The sequence below is a fragment of the Protopterus annectens genome, chromosome 10.part0 (genome assembly GCF_019279795.1).
Source record: "Protopterus annectens isolate FY-2018-M chromosome 10.part0, PAN1.0, whole genome shotgun sequence".
NCBI lineage: Eukaryota > Metazoa > Chordata > Ceratodontiformes > Protopteridae > Protopterus > Protopterus annectens.
This window is the reverse complement of record NC_056744.1, coordinates 871,311,629-871,337,346: the sequence shown is the minus strand read 5'-3', so window position 1 is coordinate 871,337,346 and position 25,718 is coordinate 871,311,629. Positions and strand designations below refer to the sequence as shown.

General features: G+C 43.8%; 1 protein-coding gene across 2 annotated transcripts in view; it reads left to right on the top strand.

Moving 5' to 3' along the window:
- GLMN (glomulin, FKBP associated protein) overlaps nt 1–25,718 on the top strand; it is a gene marked incomplete at its 5' end in the record, with an annotated part of 1,643,959 nt that overhangs the window by 786,211 nt on the left and 832,030 nt on the right.

Here is a 25,718-nt window from a genome sequence, read left to right as displayed (position 1 = left end):
TGTTCGAGGCTTCTGAGTCTTCGGCTGAAGACTTGCAGGAGTATCCTCCTTATTCTGATTCTGATGTGGATGATTCTACTCCTTCAGCTTCTCCTCCTGAGGATTTTTCATTTTCAGAGACTCTGCATTCCATGAGGGAGCATTTTAAATGGGAAGGTCAAGATTTCTCTGACTCCAGGAAGAGGCTTAGGGAATTCTTGTTTTTACCCCAGCATAGGCCTTTAGCTATACCTCCTGTTCTGAATGTGGTGGAAGATGTTTTTGCAGAGGCTTCCCTGAATCCAGATTCTTTGCCTCCTGCTCCAGTTAAACCGGATAGGTACTATAGGGTGCCTGAAGCTCATAAGTATCTTTTATTTAAGAGTCCTAGGGCAGACCCGGAAACTGTCTCTCAGGGGCCTAAAGGTGTGAAGGCTTCTGTTGTTAAAAATCCTGTTCCTCCTGATAAAGAGGCAGGGGCTTTGGATAGATGGGGAAAGAAAGTGTATACTTCTTCCACTTTAGCCATGAGGGCGTTGAATTGTCAGTTTCACATGTTAAAATATCAGAATTATCTCCTTTCACAATTGAAATCTAAGGTGGATGCTCTGGCAGAAGGTATTGAATGTAAAGAGTTGCAGGATTTAGTTCATGTGTCTGAACAGGTGGGTAAACATTCCCTGCAGTGTGGTTTTGATGCTGTGCAGGCCTCCTCGAGGGTGGCTGCCACTGGTTCTGTTCTTCGTAGGCACGCCTGGTTGAGGGATCAGAATTTAGCTGAGCATGTTAAAACAAGGATTTTGGATGCTCCTTTACAGTCTGATGTGTTGTTTGGTGCGCCTGTGGAAGCAGTTTTAAAGAAAATGGAGGACAAGGCTAAGTCTATGCAAACTGTTAAGGATTTTTTGCAGGTTCAGCCTCCGAAGTTTAGTAGAAATTGGCCTACTAAGGGATGGACTTATCCTGCTTATGATTCTCAGTCTAGGGGTAGGTCTAGACGTGGTAGGGGCAGAGCTCAAGGTTCTTTTAGGCCTAGGACAGGCAGTTCCCCTGCTCAGACTTCTGGTGAGGGCAGGGGTCAGTCCTTTCGTAAGCAGACCCAATGACCTGCCTTTTCAGCTGCCAGTACATTCTCGCCTGGCAGCACCTTTGGGAGGAAGGCTGTCTCTTTTCAAAGAAAATTGGGATTTAATTACCCAAGACAGATGGGTTCTGGATATCATTCACCACGGTTACAGGTTTTATTTCCATACCTTGCCTCCTTTCAAAGGCATGCCAGACATTCCTCCTCTACAAAGAACAGAGGCTCACAGGCAAATTTCTCTGTTGCTTTCGAAATAGGGGCCATTCAGCCAGTTCCTGTGCCAGAAAGGGGCCTAGGATTTTATTCTCGCCTGTTCCTAGTACCAAAGAAGGGGAACACGTGGAGACCAATTTTGGATTTATCTATCCTCAACACTTATCTGGACATTCCCAAGTTCAAAATGTTGACGTTACAACAGCTTTTACCTCTGCTGGGCAAAGATCACTGGATGGTAACTTTAGATCTCAGGGAAGCTTACCTTCATGTGCCTATAAGACTAACTTGCAGGAAGTATCTGCGTTTTCGAGCTGGAAATTCTCATTATCAGTTCTCTGCATTGCCCTTTGGCTTATCTACTGCGCCCAGAGTATTCACAAAGGTTCTGGCCCCAGTGATAGCTTACTTCAGGCTAAAAGGAATTCAAATCTATCCTTACTTGGACGACTGCCTGATTCTGGCTCAAGAAAAGGAAGATCTTCTACAGCATTTGGAATATGTCATAGCAGTGCTAAGATGCCTAGGGTATTCTGTGAACGAAATAAAGTTCAGTCTAGTACCCTCTCAAGACATGTGCTTTCTGGGTGTGAGACTGAATACAGCAGCCCAGATGGCCTTTTTAACCCCGGACAAACAAAAGAATCTTTCCATTTACTTCCATCAACTATCTCTTCAGTCCGGGCTGACTGCAAGGACAGTCCTTCAAGCCTTAGGGTTCATGGCATCTTGTATTCTGGTGCTTCCCAATGCCAAACTGCATATGAGGAAGCTGCAATGGTATCTCAAAAATGTATGGACACAGCACTGCCAGGATTTGGACACTGTCATTCAAATAATACCTTGCATTCAAAAGGAATTTTGTGGTGGGCTCAGGAATGTCACCTAAACAAGGGACTCTCTGTGACCCGGCCAGAGGCGAGTCAGATTCTAACGACAGATGCCTCAGACATTGCTTGGGGAGCTCATCTAAATGGAAAGTGGATACAAGACAAGTGGCCTGCCAGACTACAGCATCTACATATCAACATGAAAGAGATGTTAGCAGTCCAGTTTGCATTAAGGGCTTTCAAGGAGTTACTTCTTCCTGGACAGGTGTTGATTCTAACAGACAACACAACTGTCATGTGGTACATCAACAAACAAGGGGGAACACATTCTTACCCTCTATGCAGGCAAGCAATGATTTTATGGGAGACTGCGCTCAGCTTGCAACTAACTCTTCAGGCAAGGTTTCTGCCGGGAGCACAGAACTCCTTAGCAGATGTGTTAAGCAGACAAATCATGGATCCCCACGAGTGGAAACTGGATCTTCATGTATTTCAAAAATTGACAGTGTCATGGGGAACTCCAGACATAGATCTGTTCGCTTCTCCACTAAACCAACAGCTGCCAAAGTTTTGCACAAAGAGGTTTCATCACACAGCTTGGAAAGTGGATGCTCTTTCTTTCAGTTGGAAAAATCTTCATGTGTATGCTTTTCCACCTCTGCCTCTTCTTCCAAAGGTGCTTCTAAAGGTCAGACAAGACAAGCCAAGGATGATTTTAATAGCTCCAGATTGGCCTCGCAGCACTGGTACCCATTACTGAGGAGTCTGGTAAGGAAGCCTCCATGGCCTTTACCCTTGATTCCACACCTGTTGTCTCAGAGGGACGGTCACCTGCTCAATGTCAAGCTTCACTCTCTTCATCTAACAGCCTGGCATATTCTGTTTTGAAAGACAGCAGGTCTCAACTTCCTCAACAAGTTTTAAATGTGATTATGGAAGCCAGAAGACCTAGTACAAGGAAAGTGTACGCAGAAAAATGGAAGAGATTTTTATTTTGGACTGCAGCAAAGAATTTGGAGATTTCTGAGCCTAATTTGAGTGTGGCTCTTCAATATCTTACTGAGTTACTGGACAAAGGTTTGTCTTTCTCTTCCATTAAGATTCATGCTGCAGCAATTTCAGCTCACTATGATTGTGACCCACCATTGTTTTCACATCCTTTGTTCAAGCAATTTCTTAGAGGGGCAAAGAATATAAGACCCCCACGTAGAGCTCCTACTCCTGCTTGGGATCTCAATTTTGTGTTGGAGAAACTTACTCTACAACCTTTGAGCCTGCGGCTACTGCTGAACTGAAATACTTGTCATGGAAGACTGCTTTTTTGTTGGCCATTACTTCTGCAAGAAGGGTTTCTGAGTTGCAGGCCCTTATGGCGGTTGAGCCTTTTTTGATTTTTCATAAGGATAGGGTATCATTACGTACTAATCCTTCCTTTATGCCTAAGGTGGTTTCTAGTGTGGCTTTAAACCAAACTATTCATTTGCCTACTTTTTATGCAGATCCTCAAAATAAAGGGGAAAAGATTTTGCATACTTTAGATGTACACAGGCAATTGCGTTATTATTTAAGCAGGACTAAGGATTCTAGGCAGTCTCAGCAGTTGTTTGTTTCTTTTGCTTTGAGTTCGCAGGGCAAGCCTGTGTCAAAACAAACTATTTCTAGGTGGATTGGCTTTTGCATTGCATTTTGTTATTCCCATCATGGCAAGGAGATTCCAGCTGGGATTAGGCCCCATTCCACTCGGGCTACTGCCACTTCAACAGCATTTCTAAGGGGGGTGGCAACTAAGGATATTTTGGAGGCAGCTACTTGGAGTTCAGTGCATACTTTCTCTAAGCATTATCACCTTCCTCTCTACTCTAAGTCTAGGGCTGGTTTTGCCACAGCTATTTTGCAAGGCATATTGTCAGCTCCTGCTTCTTTATGATTTGCCAGCCTCCCTTACCTCTGCTTTGGGATTCTACCCAATAGTTAGGACTGCAGCAATGTGGAATGAAGAACATAGTACAGTTTTGTACCTACCATAAATGTACATGTTCGAGGATCCACATTGCTGCAGTCCAATTTACCCTCCCTCCTTCCCCTCTGTGTTTAGGGGTGGTTGTGTAGGTGAGGTTATATGCTGGTAATTTTGTATATATTGTACATATTTTTAGTGCAGGTATATTTGGCCTTGTCTTTTTAGGGTCTTCTGACATCTGGGGCAAGAAAAGACTGAGGATATGACGTCGGTCATGCGCATTAGTACCCTGACGTACTGACGTCAGTCTAATGCGCCCTGACCGACGTCAGCCATATACTTTGGTATTCGGGCCGACTGGACAGCGGACTACCCCAATAGTTAGGACTGCAGCAATGTGGATCCTCGAACATCTACATTTATGGTAGGTACAAAACTGTACTTTTCCCCAGTTCTATGGTTTCAAAGAAATTATCCAGTGAAGACTGCCTTTATTAGAAAGCCTTCTCTGTCATCTTCTTCTTCCAAAAGTAAGAGGGGACCTTTAAAGTCAGCCTCTAAGTCTACTTCTTCCACCCCTGCCTCATTTCAATTCCAACCCAAGCCAGGTAGCCTGTGACTACCAGCCACCAGGGCCATCCCCTTCCTTGTCCCATCGTATCAGCCTATCTCTTGCTGCTTAGAAGCTGATTACTTGGAACTGTTGGTGCTCTCCGTAATCAAAACAGGATATTTCATGGTTTGGGAAAACTTCCCCTCATTCAGAGGGATTTTAACCCCCCCCCCCCCCCCCAAGATCAGTTGAGCTTCTTTCCTCAGGTCATCATAGACCTGATCTGTCAGGGAACTATCAAAGATGTTCCTATTTCTCAGCAAGGAAAGGGATTTTACTTCAGGATGTTCCTGGTCCCCAGGAAGGATGGCCCCTGGAGACCAATCCTGGACTTTTCCCATTTAAACACCTTTCTTAAAGTCCCTTCTTTCCATATGTTGACTGTTGACTCTGCCTTCCCTTCTCTCTCTTATTATTCCACATGGCTTCATGGTGTCCTTGGATATAAAAGATGCCTATCTTTACATTCCCATCCACCCAATGTTTAAAAAGTTTTTACATTTTTCTGTAGCTTTCTCTCATTTTCAGTTTTGTGCTTTGGCTTTTGATCTGTATACAACACCAAGAGTTTTCACAAAGTGCTTGGCCCCTGTTATAGCATTTTGCAGAACGCAGGGAATTCAGATTTTCCCTTACCTAGACAACCTTCTGATTCAGGCTTAGTCCCCAGAACGTTTTCAGGAACACCTTTCCTTCACCATTGCCCTTCTAAAAAGTTTAGGATTCACTATAAACTTCCAGAAGTCTTCCTTCATCCTTTCGCAGGGTCACATTTTCCTGGGATGCAGAATACAAACAAAATGCTGGAGACTCTTCCAATGGAAAAAGTTTTGTTCCTAACTTCCTATTTCCAGAGCATTATTCCTCGCCAGTCCTTGACAGCCAGGAACTTCCTTCACCTCTTGGGGTACATGGCATCCACTATCCCCATGATACCCTTAGCAAGACTACACATGAGGAAGTTGCAATGGTATCTAAGAACTGTGTGGATGCAACACTTACATCCCTTACAGTTTCTGATTCCACTCCTGCCTTATTTAAAAAGGGAACTAGAATGGTGGATCCACCAGGTAATCAGAAATCCTGGCCTACCACTGCAGTCACCCCTTCCTACCCTAGAGTTAGGTACATCAACAAGCAGGGGGGAAACGAAGTCTTCCATCCTATTTAGACTAGTCCTACTCACCTGGGAATTAGCCTTACAAAGACAAATCTCCCTACATGTGGTTTATGTCCCCTCAGCCCAGAATACAGTAGCAGACTCTTTAAACAGGCCCATGACCCAATCCCATGAATGGATGTTGCACAGGGATGTGTTTTTGGACCTAATCCATCATTGGTGTACACCTCTGATAGATCTGTTTGCCTCCGCCATGAACAGACAACTTTCAAAATGTTGTGCCAGTGTCCCACATCCCCTGGTGTAGAAGGTGGATGCTCTTGTCTTTCTCATTGGAGGGAATGTTTCTGCATGCACCCCCCTACCTGCCTTGCCTTTTCTACAGAAGGTCCTACTGAAGATTCAGCAGGATCAGCCAAAAATCTTGGTGACTCCCTTTTGGTCAAGGCAGTACTGGTTCCCCCTTCTCCTGCACGTAGACAGGAGCAGTCATCATAAGTTACTCCACAGGATTGATCTACTCACACAGGACAAAGATTTTCCATCTGGTGTCATAAAAAGGACCTAAAACCACTGTCAGTTGATGTCCCGGTGGTTTTGTCTTATCTGTGTGAGTTGATGAGGGCTTGGTTGTCCTGTTCTTTGGTGAAGGCTCACCTTTCAGCCATCTCTTTTTGTCTGCCTATGTCTCCAACTTTGGCCTCTAGGTTAGAGGTAAAACTGTCCCTTAAAGGCGTCCTTCATATCAGACCACCAAGGAAACCAGTTCCTTGGGATCTCAATTTTGTGCTGGAGAAGCTTACACTGGGACCATTTGAACAAACAAGCTCCTCTTCTCTGCAACATTGTACTTGGAAGACTGTTTTGTTCGTGGCCATTACCTCTGCTAGAAGGGTTTTAGAGTTACAGGCCCTGATATCCAATCCTCCCTTCACTGTTTTGCATAGAGATAGGGGTTCCCTGCATACTAACCCTTCCTTCATGCTCAAAGTGGTTAATGAGTTATCCCTAAATCAGTCCATTAACCTTCCCACATTTTTTCCTTCACCACAGTGTCCCAGTGAGAGAATCTTGCACACCTTGGATGTGAACAGGCAGCCCAAATACTACCTTGACAAAACCAAGCTTATTCACAAGTCTGACCACCTGTTTGTCTCTTACCACCCAAGAACCTGGGTAAGTCAGTTTCCAAGCAAACTATTTCCATTTGGATTTCTAAATCCATTTCCTTTTGTTATTTGTCAAATGGTAAGACCCTTGCATCCCCGGTGAAGGCCTATTCTACTAGAACAGTTTCTTCCTTGGATGCATTCTTTAAAGGATTGAACATTGCTTCCATACTGGAGGCAGCTACATGGTCCTCTGTCCATACTTTCACTAAACACTACAAGCGTGACACCATCTCTAAGCTCAGAGCTGGTTTGCAAGGGCAGTCCTACATGGATTTATTGAAAAAGCATCAGCTAATCCTCCTCCCAACCTGTCTCAAGCTTGAGCTTTGGCATTCTCCCTTATGTTATGAATACTGCAGCATATGAATAGAAGGACATAGAATAGTTGTGTAAAATTTTACCATAACCATAGATGTCCTTCTGTTCTGTATGCTGCAGTATTGCTTCTCCACCCTGTCTTCCCCCTGATACTTGCCAAGTTTCCCGTTGATGTGATTCTCAACTACAATCTCAGGCTGGTGCTGGGCAGCATACATTTCTGAGGTAGGGGCATGCTTAAGTCCGCTTTATACCAGACATATCTTTATGGCCGACGTACGTGTTGTGTGGTGCGGCGTAGCACATACCTCACAGTAGCATTAAGGCTTTTGGATACCTGCCAGACGTACAAGTCAGCCAAAGGTGGACTCCCTTATGTTATGAATAACCCCATCTTATGGAAGAGAAGGACATCTGTGGTTATGGTAAAACTTTGCACAACTATTCTTTCTCTGCATTCCCCTTTGGACTATCCACTGCATCAAGAGTGTTCTCAGAGTGAACAGCTTTAACTGTTGCTCATTGCTGGCTACAGGGTATCCATGTTTTCCATATTTAGACTTGCTTATCTTTGCAGAGCCTTTCAAAATGTCAGGAATGTCTGTCTTGAATGAGAGAGCTCTTACACAACCTGGGATTCCAAGAGAACTTTTCAAAGTCTTTCTTGAATCATTTTCACAGGATTGGGTTTCTCGGATCTCAGTGAGACAACAAAGTTCAAAGAGCTTTTCTTTTGCAGGAAAATTTCACTGCGGTGGTGGTGCTGTGGTAGCATTGTCGCCTCACAGTAAGACGTTGTCCTGTTCGATTCTCAGCTAGAGCGTCTTCTGTGTGGAGACATGCGTGAATGGGCGTACCTTCGTTGAAGGTTTTGCATCAGGGCTGGCAGCTCGGCACGTAAAAATCTACTGCCAGTCATTAGCAGACCGGAGTTCTGCTGGGGCGACCCCTAACCAGGAAAAGCCGAAAGACACAACATCTAAGATCTATTTCCAGGGTTTTCCACTGAGACTTTGGTCACTCCCATATAACTAAGTCTACTGCAGCAGTGACCAACATGATTGTGATATCCGGATAATACCCCACTGGACTGCCAACAATAATGTGACGTTTCCCACTATCCTGGGTGAGTAAATAAGGAACTTCAGTCCTCACTACTAACTCCAGTGTGAGACCGTCACTTAAAACACAGTTTCCCCTAAGAGCACAAAAGGAACATGCTCTATAACCTGTGACTGGACTGTATACTTCTGTCCACCCCTAATGTCACTCCTTATTACACAATACAGAGCAATGTGTCCCAGTTTAAGACTTTTGATACACTCACAAAGTCTCACACATCCAAACATTTCTGGGAAAGCCTGACACTGCTGCAGTAGCCTTAGCTATATGGGTTATATCCTGCCAAGGGTATAACAGCTGACCAGATTAAAAAGCTTCAGGGCACATTCTATGCACCTAAACCATCAGTCAGCTCAAACTGAACTGACTACAACACAAGTTTGGATGCCGAGCCCGTTAGAGCTTTCCTGCTAACACACAGAGGGAAGCTAAGCCCTGAAAGGACAATACTAGGAAAAACAAAAAATAAATAACCACACACTGTCATAGACAACACACTAAGAAAACAAGGAAAGTTGAGGGAGGGAGCAGTTATTGCAGCAGTGATAATTTCAACATCTGCTGTTACGGTAAGTTTACTTAAACAACTGTACTGTATTCATCATATTGATCACTGGTGCAGTAGCCCTAGTTATATGAGTAGACTACCCTAGATTACTACATTTGGAAGGTGGAAGGAGAAGAATCCAGGAGCCCCTGGAGAGTGGTCCTTACAAGGCATGATCTAGACCTAGAGAAGGAGTCAAGCTTACAGTGCTTTGTAAAAGTATGTACAGAGGACACAATGACTGCAAGAATAGAGGTGAGCAATAATACCCAGATTTACAGTGAGACCCAACTGTCAGACGTTACTAGGCTTCCTGTGGAAGGGAAACTTGTGTTTGAGAATATTCCTACCTCTGTCTTGATAGGGGATGACTTTGATGATGCAGTGCCTTGTGTGCATGCTGTTTAGTGGTGGGACCATTAAACAAATCCCAGTCACCTAAGTCACAGAGACAGTTACGGCCCTCTGTGCCACAGCACCAGGTTTCAAGCATGTAAATTTAAAACCTTGATTTTTTTGTTGTGTTTCACTTGGGTGGAAAATTGTGATTCACTGATGTGCCCTTGTCTCTCAAGCCTGAAGCAGAGACTGTTTGCAGAGGTCAAAAGGGGTATGCAGGCCCTGAGTAATGTCATTTGAGATTTGCAGAAGTTTTGTTAAAGAGAGCAAAAAAGGATATAGCAGCATGTTCCACCCTTTTCAGAATGTCCCCTTAAATTTCAGCTGAAGAGTACTCTCTTACATGTTATTTTTCATGAAATAGTCTCATGCAACAGATTTCAGTTTGTAGAACTCCCTTCCTTCTCTTTTAGTTCGTCAGCATTGTAGTTCCCATTGTATCAGTGGACTGGTGTACACTTGACTCATTTTATGGAACCAGTTAATTAGATGGATTTGGACAAGATATATGACAATTCTCCATTCAAAAGTAATATTTTTTTCATAATTACTAATCCAGGAAGTATGATTCCCATAGGATGACTGATTGTTAAACTTGTTTTGCTTTGGCTTCTAGCAGATAACAGTCATGCTTTGTTAGCTACTGTAGGAGCTGCTGTCTTGTAAATTTGTTTGTGGTGAATTCTTACTGAACTGTACTTTTCATAAGTTTGGGGGTATGAAAAAAAACCTTTAACTGTAAAGGTGTTGTGAAAAACTGAGGGGCTGCCAGCCCAGCCAGACAGAATTTTGTAAATAATTCTATGTCATTGTAAATATTAATATGATCCACAGGCTGGTTTCACAAATGTAAGAAAAATATGTTATGTGCTAAGCTTCTAAAATGTAACCACAGTGCACTCTGCTGGAAGAAAGCTGATAAGTAAAGCATTTTATGACTGTGTGAGAGCTCAAGCTCAGAGACAGGATGTCTGGGCCAGGAAATTATTTCTGTTGTCCTAAGACAGAGATAATTACTAGGTTTCACATGTAAAGCGTCTTTTATTGCTGTGGCTTCCTGACAGGTGCAGATTACAAAAAATGTTAAATTTTAAGGTCTGTGAGCTTGGGAAACTTAAGCAGAAGTTTCAATAATGGTGTAATCTGAAATGACTCAGCCATGGGGGCACATGTGCCCCCATGTATACAAACTTATTCATAGCTTATTTTGAATTAGTATGTTTGTATAAATGTAATTTTGTTAAAAATTATGTAAAATATTATTTTAGTTTTATAGATTTAATTTTTATATGTGAAGGGGGCAAGATTGAAATTTTGCAGTTTGTTGCTGATTTACAACAAAATACATTACATTTGTCTTTTGATGGGCTACAATATGGAGCACAGGTCTCTTATCTAGATCTGGCACTTGAGGGTTTGGATAATGGCAACATTTATACTGGGGTACATAAGGAATTCTTAGATGGAAGCCACTACCTGTATGCTACTAGTTGTCATTCTCCTCATGTTCTGTCATCTTTGCCATGTGGTGAATTTTTAAGATTATCTAGCATATGTAATGTTGAGACAAATTTGTTGGAAGAAATATATAATACTTCCATTATGTTTTATAATAGAGGTTATAGTAGGAAAGCAATAGAAGAAGCTAAGCAAAAACGTTTTGTGTTAAAATCCAAAAATAATGTTAGTGATAGGTTGTGGGTGAATGGTGGGGGTATAGAGAGTGATGAAAACAAGAATGAACAAATTTATTTTGTTAGCACATATAACATTCAAAAGTGAAGAAGTTAGTAGTATTGTAAGACGTTATTGCAATTTTCTCCACAAAGATGAAGATTTGAGTAAAATTTTGAGTAAGCACCTTATGATGGCATACAAACGGGGAAGACGTTTAAAAGGCATGCTTGTTCATGGAAATTTTGTCTTACCAGAAACTAAGTGTTTGTCCAACATCTGTGGGCACTTATAAATGAAACAGTTTTCTATTTGCAAATATATAATATGTTCCTTTGAATATATGAATAAATTCAAATATGTACCAAGGGGAAGTTTTTCATGTAACAGCAAGGGGGTTATTTATGCCTTAAGATGCCCATGTGGTTTATTTTATGTTGGTGAAACAAAAAGAAGTTTTAAAGTGAGGTTAATGGAACATATCAGGGACATGAAAAATCAGAAGGAAGACAAGATTTTGGCATGTCATTTCAGAGATGTACATGACAGTGATTTTTCTATGCTTCAAGGTTGTATTTTAGAGCAAGTATTTGTGAAAAATGATGATAACATTTTTTTGAAAGAAAACCTGTTATGCATAGAGTCTGTATTTATTCTTAAATATGATACTTTGGTCTTGATAGGACTGAATGGAGAGGTTAATTGGAAGTATTTTATTGAATTGTTTGATTGTATTTGTGTTTTTTGTATAAAAAGTAGCACATTTTTCACTGAATTTTGTAGCTCCTGGAAGGTTTTGTACTGAGGTGCTAGAGAATAAAATACTTTTGGGTCTGAACCAGTGGTCTTGATTTTCTCATTGTTGTTAGTTGTATGGACTGTCCTACAATGTTGTTTTAAAGTATTTCTTGTGATTTCTGAACTCTCTGTTGTCACTGTGTTGAATTAATGAGTGTTGTCTTGTGTTTTTATTATTTATTAAATATTTTTAAACCTTTTAACTGTGGCTGTTTTATGTAGAGATAATATAAGCTCTTAGCGTACTTGCATGTGTTTGATGATACTGTATAGGCCACTCCCAAATAGCCTTTAAGTCTTACTCACACTTACCAATTGGATAATAATAACATTGCACAGTAGAATTGGACACTCTTTCGTAAGGGCCTTTATAGTAGCTGATAAGGGTGGTTGGTGACAGTCGGTACTACCATATAGTCTGGGTAGAAGGAGGCATAGTTAGTGAATCTGTGCCAGCCTTCCCCAGGAGTGTCTGTGTGTTTGTATACAAGTCCTATCTCAAAGTGTGTGTGTCAGCTACTTGAGCAGGGTCACGAAGCACTGGTTGGAAAGAGAGGGTGCTGGAGGATGTTCTTCATGTTTCACTGTTGGAGTCATCACACTTGGGTTATCCTGCCAGGGGTAACCCTCAGTCTGCCCGAATACCAGAGGCTTAGTAATTCTGCATCAGTTGCTGTCACTTCGGTACTGACGTCAGGTCATCAGAGTTTTAAAAACAAGCAGCCAACGCTATTACATCAGTCTTTCTTGCAGAGGAGCCCGAAGCAGAAGCAGTTTGCATGAGTGCCAGTCGGCCGCTACCTGAGTTTTCATTTCCGAAAATGAATCATCTTGAAGTCTTCTAAAGCTAAGTACCCCGTTAGGGATCCTTTTTTCTTGCTCTAACCGATGTCAGAAAAAGTTAACAATTGTCTCGCCTGTGGAAAGCAAATACCACACTGAGATTTCCATTCTTACTGCTTCACCTGTTTAGGCTCAGACCACGATGTACCTCGCTGTCGGTTTTGTGCTTTGTTCAACGCCCAAACTATTCGTCATCGGGCCCTTATTGTAGCTAAATACTTTCATTCTCAATCTCCATATTCCGAAATGGCTTCGGTAAGCCATCCGACTACCAATCTTCTGAAAAAACGTAAGGATAAAGACAGGCCGTACAGGTCCAAAACTGCTGATGACACTTCGTTAAGCTAGTTGCCAGTTCGCTGGTACTCAGTGAGGTGCTTTTGCAGCCCCTGATGCCCTCTTCGATGGATTCGCAGGCTGCTACTGAGACCCGTTCGGAGTCCAGTATGCCGAGAGACTCTTCTTTGACTATGGAACCTGCGGATGTCTCTACATTGGAAGGGTCCGGAGCCACTGTGCAGGCACCAGCTTCTGCGGAAGTTCTTTGCACTACTGATATTCAACACAAACTGACGACTTCTTTCGCGTCTTCATTTCTTTCTAAAACTACCGAGGTTCTAAGTCCAAGAGTACGAGCTACGCCTAAAAAACTGACGACCCAATCTCAAGCACCTGCTTCCTTGCCACAATCTCAGTTGCTTAAAATGGCAGAAGACCTGATCATGCTGATTAGGGGAAGCCAGCCTTTCCCTGCTAAAAGAAAAAGAGACTTGTCCCCAGCAGCTTTATCTGACCAAGAGTCTGACCACTCTGAGGTTTCTGATTATGAAGACATGCCTTTATCTGCCTATGAGGTTTCAGATGCAGCAGTATTCATTCTTTCAGCCTCCCCTCCAGAGGATTTTTCTTTTGGTGGAACCCTACATACTTTGAGAGAACATTTCCATTGGGAATGCCAGGATTATCCTCAGTCCAAAAAGATACTCAGGGAATTTTTAGATTTACCACAGCACAGACCCTTAGCTATCCCACCTGTCCTGTTGTGGATGATGTCTTTATGGAATCCAGTCCAACTCCTGTTACTTTACCCTCTGCTCCAAGGAAACCTGACAGGTACTACAGAGTCTCTGACTCACACAAATTTCTCTTCAAAAATCTTACTGCTGACCCAGATGTCATCTCCCAAGGACCTAAAGGAATAAAAGCAACTACAGCTAAGAATCCCACCCCCTCAGACAGGGATTCCCAAGCTTTAGACAGATGGGGTAAAAAAGCATACACCTCTGCAACTCTCACCATTAGAGCATTAAATTATCGTTTCCACATGCTGAAGTACCAGCAACATACTATAGAACTCATTAAGCAAAAATTATCTACCTTTCCTGACTGTGCAGAAAATAAAGAATTACAGGAGCTTATGCATTCTGCAAGCCAAGTAAGCAAGCATACCCTGCAATGTGGGTTTAATGCCCTAGAAGCATCTTGCAGGGCAGCAGTCACAGGTTCTGTACTTAGAAGGCATGCCTGGCTTAGGGAGCAGACCTTGCCAGACCATATCAAATCAAAATTATTGAACGCTCCTCTGAACAAGGCACCAAACAAGGTTTGGCACCAAAGCAGAAGTGATTTTAAAAAAGATGGAAGAAAAGGCCAAGTCTATGCAGACAGACAAAGATTTTTTGCAAGTGCAGCCTCCAAGATTTAGTAGGCATTACCCCTCAAAACATTGATCCTTTCCAGCCCCCTCAAGGCCATCTCAAACTAGACCCAGGGGAAACAACCCCCCCCCCCAGATTACAGTCTCAGGGTATGCAGAGATCTAAGCATTGGAGTACCTCCACTTCTAAAGCAGGGAGTGCTAAGCCACCCCCTTATAGAAAGAATTCACAATGACTTCTCAACTCCATCCCTCACCTCTGCCCAACTGCTCATGCCCCTAGGAGGAAAAATTGCCCACCATGCAAAAAACTGGACCTCCATCACCAACGATCGATGGGTCCTCGACATAGTATCCCAGGGGTACAAATTTTATTTCCACATGCTGCCAACCCCAGAAGGGTTCCCAGACATTCCTCCAAACCAGTGGACAGAGGCACAAAACCAAGTTCAGTCCCTGCTCTCCGTAAGGGCAATTCAGCCTATTCCTGCAAAACAGATAGGCCAAGGTTTTTATTTGAGATTTTTCCTGGTACCTAGAAAATAAGGCACTTGGCGCTCAATCTTAGATCTATCCATTCTAAACACCTTCCTGGTGGTACCAAAATTCAAAATGCTCACCCTACAGCAGCTTCTGTCTATGCTGTCCAAAGATGCCTGGTTAGCCACCCTAGACCTAAAGGTGGCCTATCTGCACATCCCAATAATGGACTCCTGCAGGAAATATCTACATCTCAGGGCAGGATCTATGCATTATCAGTTCTCTGAGCTTCCCTCTGGCTTATCCACTGCACCCAGAGTTTTCACAAAATGCCTGGCTCCAGCCATTGCCGACAGAGAAATATTTGAATTTACCCCTACTTGGATGATTGCCTAATTCAGGCAGACAGTCAGGAAAAGCTGTTTGCAGCACCTGACATTTGTAAAAAACTTTTTAACCTCCCTGGGGTACACTATCAATGAAAAGAAATCCAAACTCGTCCCCAGTTAAATTGTATTCCTGGGAGCAAGCTTTGACACAGCATCCCAGATGACATTCCTTACTCCAGAAAAACAAGCCTATCTTCACTAAAATGGCCACCAGAACCCAGCTATCTGGAAGGAAAATCCTGAAGGCTCTAGGGTTCCTCCTGCATTCTACTAATTCCATATGCCAGACTGCTTATGAGGAAACTTCAATGTTACTTAAAAAGTCTTTGGTGCCAACATTTTCAGGACCTGGAAACTATCATACCTATGATACCTTGTCTAAGGAAAGAGTTTCTTTGGTGGGCAGCAGCATGCAACCACAAGAAGGGTTTTCCCATTACACAACCCCACGCCGCCCAGACCCTAACCACAGATGCATCAGACTATGCCTGGAGTGCATATCTGGACGGCAGGTGCATTCAGGGCCCAAATTCATCTGCACATCAACCAAAAAGAGATGCTAGCTGTTCAGCATGCTCTGACAGCTTTCAGATCCTTACTCTCACCAGGGCCCCTACTAATCAAAACCAACAATACCACAGTGATGTGGTACATCAACAAGTAGGGGGGAACCCACTCTTACCAACTCTGCAGGCTAGCCATGACCCTGTGGAACACAGCCTCAGCCATACATATTCACTTGCAAGCTCAGTTCCTGCCAGGCAACCAAAACTCTCTGGCAGACAACTTAAGCAGAAATCTCCTAGACCCACACGAGTGGCAATTAAACCACAGTACCTTCAGCCTTGTGACCCAGAAATGGGGTACTCCGAATGTGGACCTATTTGCCTCCCCTTACAACCACCAGCTCAGCAAATTCTGCACCAGGGTACCTCACAGCAAGGCTTGGAAAGTGGATGCCCTATCCTTCCAGTGGGCAAACCTCTTAATCTATTTCCCCCTCTACCTCTTCTTACAAGAGTATTACTTAAGATAAGGGAGGAAAGACTAAGGGCAGTCCTGATTGCCCCAGACTGGCCATGCCAGCACTGGTACCCACTACTGCGCAGTCTGTCACCATTGCCTCCATGGCACCTGCCCCTGATTCCAACTCTCCTGACTCAGCAGAAGGGACAGTTCTTGCATCCACAGTTGTAGACCCTGAATCTTGCAGCCTGGCTTATTCCTTGACTTCTCCTCCAGTGGCCAGCCTAAGCAGCAAGGTACTGGATGTCATATGTGAGGCCAGACAACCCAGTACAAGGAAATCCTATGCTGACAAGTGGAAAGGTATTGTTCCTGGATTCACACTAAAGGAGCGGAAGCAGCACAGCCCTCCTTACCTCTCATCCTGGATTACCTAGCAGACCTTCTCCACAGAGGCCTCTCCTTCTCTTCCATTAAGATCCAAGCCTCTGCCATCTCTGCTCATTACAGCACTGAACCACCTCTCTTCTCTCACCCTCTCACCAAGCAGCTCCTGAGAGGGGCTAACAACTTAAGGCCACCAAGAAGAGCCCCCACACCTGCTTGGGACATTAACTTTGTGTTGGAAAAGCTCACGCTACCCCCTTTGAGCCTGCAGCATCAGCAGAGTTAAAATTCTGTGCTTGGAAAATAGCCTTGCTTCTGGCCATCACTTCAGCTAGAAGAGTGTCTGAGCTACAAGCACTTTTGGCTGTGGAACCCTTCATTATTTTTCATGCTTATAGGGTCTCCCTCAGGACTAACCCAACTTTCATGTCTAAACTGGTGTCCAGTGTGGCTCTCAACCAGTCTATCCATTTGCCCACCTTTTTCCCTAATCCTCAAAATAAGGGGGAAAGGATCCTGCATTCGTTAGATGTGCATAGACAGCTCGGATTCTGCCTTCATAGGACTAAGCCCTTTAGGAAAGCTGACCAGTTACTAGCCAGCTTTGCACCAGGGGCAGAGGGCAAGGCCATATCGAAACAAACCATCTCCAAATGGATAGCACACTGTATCCATTTCTTTTGCAAACACCATGGGAAACCACCCCCTCAGTGAGTCAGAAGGCATTTCACTAGGGCAACTTCAACATCTACAGCCTTTCTCAGAGGAGTTCTTACCAGGGACATTCTGGAAGCTGCTACTTGGAGTTCTGTTCATACCTTCACCAAGTATTACCACCTGCCTATCTTTTCCAAATCCAGGGCGGGCTTTGCAACAGCAGTCCTGCAGGGCATACTAGCTAGCCCCAACTCTTCTTGACTGCCTCCACCCATTCTTCAGCTTTGGGAATCAACCCAAGTGTGATGACTGCAACAGTGAAACATGAAGAACATAGTACAGTTGTGTACACATAGCATAAATGTAGATGTTCGAGTGTATTCACTGTTGCAGTCCTGGTTCCCCCCCCAGCCCCCTTGTATCTCTCTCTCTTCCTCACTCCTTACAGGGCTATTGGTATTTACATTTTACTGGTGGTGTTTTTCCACCATAACTTAGCTCCCTGTTTGGGGGATCCTGACATTTGGGGCAAGAAAAACTGATGTAATTGTGTCGGTTGTCTGTTTTTATACCTCTGATGACCTGAAATCAGTACTGAAGCAACAGCAACCGATGCAGAAATACTAAGCCTCTGGTATTTGGGCCGACTGAAGGCTACCCCTGGCAGGATAACCCAAGTGTGATGACTACAACAGTGAATACACTTGAACATCTACATTTATGATAAGTGTACACAACTGTACTTTTTGGCTTGACCACTCGGCTGAGATCTGAACCCTATAGCTGTGCCAGTGAGAGTCTTATTGGGGATCTGGGGAGAAAGTGAGAAACCAGCCCCAGACTGACTGTGATCTCTGTGTGCTCTTAAGGGAAATTGTTCCTTACTGTGTGTATACTTGTCCTCCCAATGTAGACGCCCCTCACTGGTGTTAGTGGTGAAGATTGAGGCTCCTTGCTTACTGGGCCAGTGCACAGGCATCACATATTAATTGGTGGCAGTGGTGGGATATCCACATTAAATATTAATTTGTTGATAGTGGTGAGTTAGCTACATCACATATTAATTGACTTGTAGTGGTGTGGATAGTGAATTCCTGTAGCTTGTGTACAGTGATCACTGAATGTGTTTTTGTACTCTAAATCAGCCACGTGGTGAACATTCAGAGCTCAGATCACAGTTGTTTTATTTCTTTTGTTAGCTTAGTTAGTCAGGCAGAGCAGGCAAGAATGTCAGCAGAGGAGTATGGTAAGCTGACAAGGAGCCATTTGGCTGAAATGTGCCAGGCTAAAGTACTGGTGCATGGAAACCTGACTAAAGCAGACATGATTGCAGCTTTGGTCATAGCTGCAGCAGAGAATAGCAGTCAAGAGGACAGTCAGACTGGCAGTACAACACTCAGAGAATGGACACCTCAACTTTTCTACAGAGAATTTAAAAATATGTCTGGAGCTAAAGAGGCTTGAATTGGAGGCCAAGAGTTTGGAAATAGAAGCAGCAGAGAGACTGAGGCATCTAGAGAGTGAGAAAAATGAGAAACTGAGGCATCTGCTGGCTGAGGAGAATGAAAAACTGCTACGCCTGGAAGCTGAGGGAGAAGGAGAGTCAGAGGCAACATAAAAAGGAGATGCTGACTCTTCTCCAGAGTCATGGAGGTAATGGGGAAGGGAGTAACTGGACCCCAGAAACACAAAAAGTCAGTAAATTTCTTCCACCGTTTACAGAGGGGGATACTTTTGATAGTTTCATTCATATGTTTGAGAGGGTATGTAAACAATAAAATGTTGATCAAAGGCTCTGGGTATGGTTCCTGACCTCCTTACTCCATGGTAAAGCTGTAACTGTATTGTCCAAACTGTCTGACAATGACTTTTTAAATTATAATGCTGTAAAGAATTGTTGCTAGATTTTTTTTAAGCTAATACCAAAAGCCTAAGCTAACACCTAACATTTATAGGAAAAAAATTTGTGATCATAGACGCAAGGCAGATAAAAATGTGTGTGAATATGTTGCTGAACTAAGCACTTATTTTCATAGGTGTGTGAGTGGATGTCAGGTCACCACTTTTGAAGGGCTGGCAGACCTTCTGGTGAGGGAACAAGCCCTTAGCAGTTTGCCTGAGGACATGAGGATCTGGTTAGCTGATAGACAATGCTCTACTGTAGATGAGGTGGGTAAGAAGGGAGAACCACACCTAGCAAGCAGGGCATCCCTGCACAGGAAAGGAACACCCAGTGCTGCATATGGGTCTAAGGGAACCCATGGTGGGCAGCCCAGATTGCCCCAGCAGAATATGCCAGTAGCAGGGAAGCCACTAGTCCAGGTACACATCCAGGACCTAGGGTTAAATGTTTTGAATGCAATCAGTGGGGCCATGTGGCATATAGATGTCCATAGAGGCAAGGTGTGGGAAAAAAAGGTGAGAGAACCAGTAAGTGGGAGTGACAAATTGCCAACAATAGGTTCTCTTGAGACAACAAGGATACCAAACTACCACAAAAGGTTATATCCTGTCTCAGTGAATGGTAAAGAGACCATTGTTAAGAGAGACACATGCTCTAACATAACCATTGTAAAGCCTGCAATGTTTACAGAGGAGCACTAGTTGCCTGGGCAGTCTCTTTAGTCAGAGCTTTAGGAGGGACCCCATTCCAAATACCTTTGGCTAGGGTTCGCCTTGACTGGGGGGGGGGTGGAAAAGGAAGCTAGCAAGTAGATGTGTTTGAGGATTTCCCTGCAGATGTCCTAATAGGGAATGATTTTGATAATGCAGTACCATGTGCTCATGCAGTTGCATGCAGTCAGGCTTGGAACAAGCATGTGGGTCTGGTAGTCTGGGGAGACCCAGACAGTCTGCATACTTGCAGCCAGGACTGGTGAGGTGGTTACTTCAGGAAGGGAGCTTCCTTGTAGCATGAGACTGAAGGTGAGCCGCAACTGCTTGTTGGTATTGTTGTTCCCTTGGACATAGTGACTGCAAGGGCAGAGGTGAGTAGTAGTACCCAGGCTGACAGTGAGACACCGCTGTCAGAGGATACCAGATGTCCTGTGGAGGGGGAGCTGGGAAGGGTTACAAAGAGAGAGTTGAGACAGGCTCAGCTGTCAGACCCTACATTACAAGGCCTGAGCCAGGTAGCTAGTGAGGTACCTGATTCTCAAGGGAAGGGAGAATCTGTACACTGGGGCAAAGGGTTACTGTATAGAGAGTAGACCCCTGAGGGAGGGCTAGAGGGTGAGAGAATACACCAGTTGGTAGTGCCTACCATCTGGTACGTCTACCCATAGCCCATAATATTCCCTTTGCAGGTCATATGGGCATAAAATGTACAAAGAGATGTATTATGCAGAACTTCTATTGGCCTGGAATTTTCAGAGATGTAACAGGGTACTGCAGGACCTGTGAGCAGTGACAAAAGGTAGGCAAGGCAGGAGACACTGTGAAAGCTCCTGTGATTCATTTGCCTGTGATTGAGGAGCCATTTCAGAGGGTAGCTATGGATATTGTGAGGCCTCTGAGTACCCCAAGTTCCACAAGGAAAAAGTATATCTTAGTGGTAGTAGATTATGCTACAAGATACCCTGAGGCAGTGGCTTTGTCCTCCATTGAGTTAGAAAAGGTGGCAAATGCTTTGTGATTTTCAGCAGGATAGGTTTCATAAAATAAATACTGACTGCAGAGGTGTCAATTTCATGTCAGACCTGCTGACTTTTCTGTAGAAGTATTGTGGGGTGAAGCACCTGAAAAACACCCCCTACCATCCCCAGACTAATGGTGTGTTGTTGAGAGGTTAAACTCTGCACTGAAGTCCATGCTACAGGCATTTGCAGACTAGTTTAAGAGGGGGTGCCCCATCTGTTTTTTGCTTACAGAGAGATACCCCAGGAATCCAAAGTTTTTTTGGCCTTTGAGTTGTTGTATGGGCATAGGGTGAGGGGGAATCCAGATTTAATTTGTGATGAGTGTGAGGGTGAGTGTGAATCTCACAAGGAGTCTGTTGTGGCATATGTCCTAAACCTCAGGACAAGGCTCAAGGAACTCATGGGCTTGGCCCAGGAGAACCTGGGAAAAGCCCAACAGCAGATAAAGGTCTTGTTTGACAGGAATGCTCGAGCTAGAGAGTATGCTGTAGGGCAGCAGGTAATGGTTCTCATTCCTGTCGGACACAACAAGCTGCAGGCAGCCTGGGAAGGGACCCTATGGGGTAGTAAGGATGGTCAGTGATGTTATCTACATGGTAGAACTGCAAAGCAGGAGGCAGGGGCAAAAATTGTACCATGTTAACATAATGGAACCTTACCATGATAGGGAGGCCCTTGTGCTGAGTATTTGCAGTAGATTGCAGGAGGAGTCTGAGGGAGATCTGGTGACTGATCTCCTCAGTGAGGCTCTGACTGACACCTCATTGGAAAGGGTAGCAATGTCCCAGCAACTACCTCCTACCCAGGTTCGAGAAATCCGAGCAGTTACAAGAGTTTGGGAACATGTTCACTGGGAAACCAGGGTGCACCCACCTGGTGCAGCACCAGGTGGATACAGGACCCCAAAGGCCTATTAGGCAGGCCCCTCATAGGGTGCCTGAGAGAGTCAAACAGACTCTGAGGGAGGAGATACAGGAAATATTGGAATTAGGGGTAATTCAAGAGTCCAACAGTCATTGGGCCTCCCCAGTGGTGCTGGTGCCAAAGAAGGATGGCAGCACCAGGTTCTGTGTGGACTACAGGAAATTAAATAGTCACACAGAATCAAATGCTTACCCTATGCCTAGGACAGATGAAGTCCTAGAGCAGCTGGTTGGGGTGGATTATCTTACCAAGGGTTACTGGCAGGTGCCCTTGACTCCCAATGCTAGAGATAGGTCAGCCTTTGTGACTCCTTTTGACTTGTTTGAGTTCACAAATATGCCCTTTGGGATGAAAAATGCCCCAGTGACTTTCCACAGGCTGGTAGTTCATATCCTAGCAGAAGCAGGAGATTTTGCCCTTGCTTACCTAGATGATATTGCCACCTACAGCCATTCCTGGCAAGAGCACCTTCAGCATGTCAGGGAGGTGCTAGGCAGACTACAGAGGGCAGGGTTGACCATTAAGCCCAGCAAATGTCAGTTGGGTATGGCAGAGGTCTCTTACCTGGGACATAGAGTGGGGAGTGGTAAGATCAGGCCAAAACCAGCCAAAGTGGAAGCCATTCAGGCATGGCCTGCACCTGTTACCAAAAAGCAGTTGAGGGCCTTTTTAGGGACAGCAGGGTACTACAGAAAGTTTGTCTCCAATTATAGTACCATAGCTGCTCCCCGCACAGACCTGACAAGGAAAAACAGGCCAGATAAGGTAGTGTGGACCACACAGCATGTGAGCAGGCATTCCAGAAGCTTAAAAAAGTGTTGTGAGGACCCTCTGAGTTAGTCAGTCCAGAGTACAGCAAAGAATTTGTTGTGCAGATGGATGCTTTGAACCATGGGGTGGAGGTTGTACTTAGCCAGATTTCTTCAGAGGGAGAAGAGCACCCAGTGGTTTGTCTCAGTTGTAGGCTCCAACCCAGGGAGGAATGCTATGCAGCTGTAGAAAAGGAATATCTAGGGATAGTGTAGGCACTGCAGAAATTTCTGCCTTATCTATATGGAAGGAAATTCACTGTAGTTACACATCATAAACCCCCTAACATGGTTACATAGAGCCAGCCAGCAAAATACCAAGTTGCTAAGGGGTCCTTATTATATGCTTGAAGTCTTAAAACTTGGACGCTCATATGATCAACACCATATGAGCAAAGTTTTAAAACGTCGAACATATAATAAAAATAAACAAAAACAAAAAACCTACCTGAATGCTCTGAGCAGGGGGGCAAGCCCCCCTGCACCCCCCACTACTTAAATATACTAACTCCGAGATCACACTACAGTGAAGTAAAGGGAAATATTCCCTATGGAGATCTCTATTGAAACTTGTAAGTTTTCAAAAGTTCGCTCATATGGTGTCTGCCGTATGAGACTCGACCTTTTGAAAGTTCGCGCTTCTGATATAGACCCATTGCTAATATGGAGCCTAGGGTTGCAAGGCATATGATATGTCAGTGCAGCACCGCAGTGGGATTAGCAATGCCAACACAGATGGCCTCTCAAGACAGGGAAAAGGGGTAAGGTATACCCAAATAGACTCAACCCTCTGAAGCAAAGTTTCTCAAGGGATACTTGAAAAACTAGCTTGAGTTCTCGGGGGGGGGGGTGAAAAACTGAGGAGCTGCCAGCCCAGCCAGATGGAATTTTGTAAATATTAATATGATCCACAGGCTGGTTTCATAGATGTAAGAAAACTGTGTTATGTGCTAAGCTTCAAAAATTTAACCACAGTGCACCCTGCTGGAAGAAAGCTGATAAGTAAAGCATTTTATGACTGTGTGTGATCTCAAGCTCAGAGACAGGATGTCTAGGCTAGGAAATTCTTTCTATTGTCCTAAGACAGAGGTAATTACTAGGTTTCACATGTAAAGTGTCTTTTATTGTTGTGGCTTCCTGGCAGGTGCAGATTACAAAGAAATGTTAAATTTCAAGTTCTATGAGCCTGGGAGACTTAAGCAGAAGTCTCAAGAATGATGTAATCTGAAATGACTCAGCGGTAATGTGTATTATCAATTTAAGACTTTCTCAGAGAGAAAGATTTGGCATTTTTGTATTTGTGTTTAACCTGAACACATCAGCTTACCAGCACTTTCTTTGCTCTGTAAGTAGGATTTAGAACTTAGTATTTCTCTTAGAGGTAGATAGAAATAACAAGATTAGTCTGTTTTCTGTATTATGTCAGGCTATTCTACTTTGGAACTTTTTTACTGTTATCCTACAATGTTGTTTTGAAGTATTTCATGTGATTTCTGAACTCTCTATTGTCACTGTGTTGAATTAATGGGTATTGTCTTGTGTTTTTATTATTTATTATTAAATATTTTTAAATCTTTTAACTGTGGCTGTTTTATGTAGAGATAATTTAAGCTCCTAGAGTACTTGCATGTATTTGGTGATACTGTACATGCCACTCCTAAATAGCCTTCAAGTGTCAGTCACACTTACCAATTGGATAATAATAACATTGCACAGTAGAATTGGACACCCTTTGGTAAGGGCCTTTATAGTAGCTGATAAGGGTGGTTGTTGGCAGTCAAAACTACATTATAGTCTGGGCAGAAGGGGGTATATATAGCTAGTGAACCTGTGCCAGCCTTGCCCAGGAGTGTCTGTATGTTTGTATATAAATCATATCTCAAAGTGTGTGTGTCAGCTACTTAGGCAGAGACACGAAGCACTGGTTGGACAGTGAGGGTGCTGGAGGTTTTGGCTTGACCACTTGGCTGAGATCTGAACCCTTTGGCTGTGCCAGTGGGGGAGTCTTATTTGGGATCTGGAGAGAAAGGGAGAAACCAGCCCCAGACTGACTGTGATCTTTGTGTGCTCTAAAGGGAAATTATACTTTACTATGTGTGTACTTGTTATCGTCTCAATGTGGACACCCCTCACCGGTGCTAGTGGTGAGAATTAAGGCTCTATGATTACTGAGCCAGTGCACGGGCATCACAGGTGTAATAAAATGTTTTCATTTAAAAGAAAACATAATAGATAAGGTGACAGCTGTGTAGGTGTTTGTTAGCCAAAATGTTACTAGTGGTATTCCACAGGGCTCAGTATTGGGACCCTTCCTGTTTGGGGAGTACTTCTCTGAAGTGAAGGCCAATATTGGGGGCCTGTGGCTCACCAAGTTCACCAACAGCTGTAAGCTGGGACCATATGATGTTGACATCCTACAAACAATTTTAAAAATGACAAATGGCTGGTGCCAAAACCGTGGTCTGAGACTGAATGCTAAAAATGCATAATCATACCTTTCGTTAAATCAAATTATATTATTGATAACACACCCGTAAAAGTAGATCCAGCGGTGAGGGATCTAGGAACTTAGATTGATAGTAACCTAAACTTTGACCACCAGGTAGCTATGATAGTGAGGAAATCTTTCTGTTTAGCTCAGCTTATAGTTATAGCCATGGCATCAAGGTCAAAGGAAGACATAGTGCCATTCTACTCAGCCCTCATCAGGCCCGTAATCGAGTACAGTGCGTCCTTCTGCATGTATCTAACCAGGCACTTACATGAGTTGGAGAGGCCCCAGAGGTTTCTCACTAAAAACATTCAAAATGTAAGACACGTCTTATGTGAACCAACTAAAGGCCCTATCCTTTTACTCTGTCTCATATTGTTTATGGAGAGATGACTTATGCCTGAACTACAAAGCATTCTCTGTTCCAGCCTTGATGAAAGTGTTACATATTTGCAAGAAAAATTATACGAGGGTTACATGTTCCATGGAACTGAACCTTATTTGTGACTGTTAACAGAACTTACTGGAGGGGCATATTCATATCCCAAAGGCTACTTTGTCTGTGGAATAAACTTCCCGTCTTTGTAAAACAAAACCCGTCCCTCACTCTCTTCAAAACAAATTTGGATAAATGGATGGGGCACCATA